The following is a 4,690-nucleotide window of genomic DNA, read 5'->3' on the forward strand; positions in this document are numbered from 1 at the left end:
AGAAGAAGAAAAGAAGAAGAAGAAGAGAAGAAGAAGAAGAAGAAGAAGAAAGAAAAGAAGAAGAAGAAGAAGAAGAAGAAGAAGAAGAAGAAGAAGAAGAAAGAAGAAGAAGAAAGAAGAAAAGAAGAAGAAAAGAAGAACAAGAAGAAGAACAAGAAGAAGAAGAAGAACAAGAAGAAGAACAAGAAGAACAAGAAGAAGAACAAGAAGAAGAACAAGAAGAAGACATCAGTTCATAATCAAAACATGTCAGAAAGTCCCTTCCAAGGAATTCCCTATCTTCGTCACATCATCGTTACTTAGCAGTACCAAAAGACTATCGACTAGATACATTCAATACCGATCGCAAGAAGAAGAAGAAGAAGAAGAACAAGAAGAACAAGAAGAAGAACAAGAAGAACAAGAAGAAGAACAAGAAGAAGAAGAAGAACAAGAAGAAGAACAAGAAGAACAAGAAGAACAAGAAGAAGAACAAGAAGAAGACATCAGTTCATAATCAAAACATGTCAGAAAGTCCCTTCCAAGGAATTCCCTATCTTTCGTCACATTCATCGTTACTTAGCAGTACCAAAAGACTATCGACTAGATACATTCAATACCGATCGGTATGAAAGTACTTTCAAACTTTTAGTCGAAATCCAATGGTCCCTAACACTATTTTAGCTTTACAAAATCAGTGGTTTTATTGAGTTTTCTCCGAGATTGAGTTTGCATAATATAATAATATTCACTTATCTTTGATTAGAGAACGCTGGCTAATCTTTTGTGTTAACCCTCTCCTTACCAACTATAGGAAAATCGTCACATTCGTGACGATACAACCAACATTTTTCTCATTCAAATTTCTCTTGTATATCATAAAAATTAAAGAAAATGAACAGTGTGTTGTAGATCATGTTTTGCTAGGGAAATTATGTATCGCAAGAACTTACTGCTGTTGTGTTTGAGTGATAAAAAATCTATTTTTGTATTAGTTGGGTGTGAAGTTTTGGGGAAAACCCTGAGAATGGCTGGTAAGGAGAGCGCTAAATAACATTGTCATATTATTAAGATCACTGGAAGTCGTCAAATACCGCCTGCCCTTTACTTGATACTATTTCACATTTTAGCCGATAAAGGTTTGTATGGTTTAATTTAAGAATTTCAAAAATCAGTTTCCGAAACAAACCAACAAAAAAAAAAAAAGGCGAAAAGTAAACTTTTATCTACACTTTTCTCACTATCGACAAGTATCGATTAAGGGTCTAAATTACACAGTACTTGTCATTACATACCATCGGGAGTGATCTCAATTAGCGCCCATCCTTTGCTCCTTTGTGCCCATATTTCGTTTGTTTTCATTTCAATGAATCATTGATTTTTCATCCGTTTTACAGAATTATGGAGCAACGATGAAAATCGGCATAAATTTAAGGTACTGTTATTAGATGTTTAAAAAAAACCCCCCAAAAAACTTGAGTTTTTATATAGCGCAATATCCACTAAACGTGCTCAAAGCGCTTTACAAAGTGCCACTGACCAACAGCAACACGTAACAAGTAGAACGAGACATGTCGCCTATTAGGTGAAATTGCAATAAGTCAGTACGCACGGTGCAAATGGAGCTGTTGTCCGTCCACTTCCTCTTCGTCCTCTTCTTCTTCATCTTTATATTTCTTCTTTTTCTACTCCTCCTCCTCAACCTTCTCCTCCTCTTCCTCCTTCCTCCTCCTTCTTCTCTTCTCTCTTCTTCTTCTTCTTCTTCTTCTTCTTCTTCTTCTTCTTCTTCTTCTTCTTCTTCTTCTTCTTCTTCTTCTTCTTCTTCTTCTTCTTCTTCTTCTTCTTCTTCTTCTTCTTCTTCTTCTTCTTCTTCTTCTTCTTCTTCTTCTTCTTCTTCTTCTTCTTCTTCTTCTTCTTCTTCTTCTTCTTCTTCTCCTTCTTCTTCTTCATCTTCTTCATCTCCTCCTCCTCCTCCTCCTCCTTCTTCTCCTCCTCCTTCTCCTCCTCCTCCTACTTCTCCTCCTCCTCCTCCTCCTCCTCCCCCTTCTCCTCCTCCTCCTCCGCCTCCTCCTCTTCCTCTTCCTCCTCTTCTTCTTCCACGTCTTTTTCCCCTCCCCATTCTTCTCTTTGTTCTCCATCTCCTCCTAAATAATATTCTCCTCCTTCTTATCTGCAGGTCTGATAACACTTTTTTTTTTTTGGTGGAATGTGGAGGGGAAAAAGACGGAGAGAGAAAGAGACAAGGAGGAGAGAGGAGGAGGAGAGAGGAGGAAGGAGGAGGAGGAGGAGAGAAGAAGAAGAAAGAAGAAGAAGAAGAAGAAGAAGACGAAGAAGAAGAAGAAGAAGAAGAAGAAGAAGGAAGAAGAAGAAGAAGAAGAAGAAGAAGAAGAAGAAGAAGAAGAAGAAGAAGAAGAAAAGAAGAAGAAGAAGAAGAAGAAGAAGAAGAAGAAGAAAGAAGAAGAAGAAGAAGAAGAAAGAAGAAGAAGAAGAAGAAAAGAAGAAGAAAAGAAGAAGAAAAGAAAGAAGAACAAGAAGAACAAGAAGAAGAAGAAGAAGAAGAAGAAGAAGAAGAAGAAGAACAAGAAGAACAAGAAGAATAACAAGAAGAAGAACAAGAAGAAGACATCAGTTCATAATCAAAACATGTCAGAAAGTCCCTTCCAAGGAATTCTCTATCTTTCGTCACATTCATCGTTACTTAGCAGTACCAAAAGGCTATCGACTAGATACATTCAATACCGATCGGTATGAAAGTACTTTCAAACTTTTAGTCGAAATCCAATGGTCCCTAACACTATTTTAGCTTTACAAAATCAGTGGTTTTATTGAGTTTTCTCCGAGATTGAGTTTGCATAATATAATAATATTCACTTATCTTTGATTAGAGAACGCTGGCTAATCTTTTGTGTTAACCCTCTCCTTACCAACTATAGGAAAATCGTCACATTCGTTACGATACAACCAACATTTTTCTTATTCAAATTTCTCTTGTATATCATAAAAATTAAAGAAAATGAACAGTGTGTTGTAGATCATGTTTTGCTAGGGAAATTATGTATCGCAAGAACTTACTGCTGTTGTGTTTGAGTGATAAAAAATCTATTTTTGTATTAGTTGGGTGTGAAGTTTTGGGGAAAACCCTGAGAATGGCTGGTAAGGAGAGCGCTAAATAACATTGTCATATTATTAAGATCACTGGAAGTCGTCAAATACCGCCTGCCCTTTACTTGATACTATTTCACATTTTAGCCGATAAAGGTTTGTATGGTTTAATTTAAGTATTTCAAAAAATCAGTTTCCGAAACAAACCAACAAAAAAAAAAAAGGCGAAAAGTAAACTTTTATCTACACTTTTCTCACTATCGACAAGTATCGATTAAGGGTCTAAATTACACAGTACTTGTCAATACATACCATCGGGAGTGATCTCAATTAGCGCCCATCCTTTGCTCCTTTGTGCCCATATTTCGTTTGTTTTCATTTCAATGAATCATTGATTTTTCATCCGTTTTACAGAATTATGGAGCAACGATGAAAATCGGCATAAATTTAAGGTACTGTTATTAGATGTTTAAAAAAAACCCCAAAAAACTTGAGTTTTTATATAGCGCAATATCCACTAAACGTGCTCAAAGCGCTTTACAAAGTGCCACTGACCAACAGCAACACGTAACAAGTAGAACGAGACATGTCGCCTATTAGGTGATATTGCAATTTTTTCGGACAGAGACAACGCTGTTAACGGCCAGGTACTCATTTTACACCTGAGTACGGTGAGAGAATGTGAGTATAGAGCTTTTTCCAAGGACCCAACTATGCGCCGAGCGAGGCTCGAACCCAAAAATCCGAAAGCGAGTGTCATACCACTAGACCATATATCCGCCCATAGATGTTGAACATTGAAATATTTCTTGTAAATATGCCGCAGTTGTGATAAACAGATTGTGTTGTTGTCTTTGGGGTCAGTACGGTGAGAGAATGTGAGTAAAGAGCCTTCTCCGAGGACTCAACGAAAGCGAATGTCACACCACAAGACCATTAGCCGTACAAATCTTGGCTTATAAATAGAATGAAGTTGACGTCATATGGGTCATTCATTGTTTGTTTGTTTTTTTGTGTGTGTGTTGTTTTTTTTTTTTTTTTTTTTTTTTTTTTTTTTGTTTTTTTTTTTGTTTTTTTTTTTTGCCATCCGCGTTTGAGTACTTCTCACTAAACTGGATAAACCAGGCTAAAAAGGTTTAAGGTTAAAAATAGTTTTGTGTGTTGTTCCGTTTTACTTCTGGATGACAATGTTTAGAACTTCTTAGCCAAGCGCAACATTGCCATCCGGAAGTATAACGGACCAATACACAAAACTCTGTGTAACCATGAACTTTTATAGTCTGGATAATAAAGTTTAGTGAGAATTACTCATAAACGTGGATGGCAAAAAAAAAAAACAATAACAAAGACCAGAATGACGTCATCTTCATTCTATCAGCTATAGATGCAAGATATCTCTTAATATAACTCGATGAAAAAAAAAAAATAGATAAACTTTGCAACGTTAGTTTCCACTAAATTATATTATAGCAGTATTCCTTTATTTCTCCATATTCTATCTCCATCCATCCTTCCTGCCTTCCTTCCTTCCACACCCGCCCATTCACAACAGACACTGTTCAATAAATAGTCGTGTGAAGAATTTCCAAGAGCGCCGTTTGTATTCTTG

This window comes from Berghia stephanieae, chromosome 1 (assembly GCF_034508935.2).
Source record: "Berghia stephanieae isolate SIO BIC M18660-M18661 chromosome 1, UCSD_Bste_1.3, whole genome shotgun sequence".
Taxonomy (NCBI): Eukaryota; Metazoa; Mollusca; class Gastropoda; order Nudibranchia; family Aeolidiidae; genus Berghia; species Berghia stephanieae.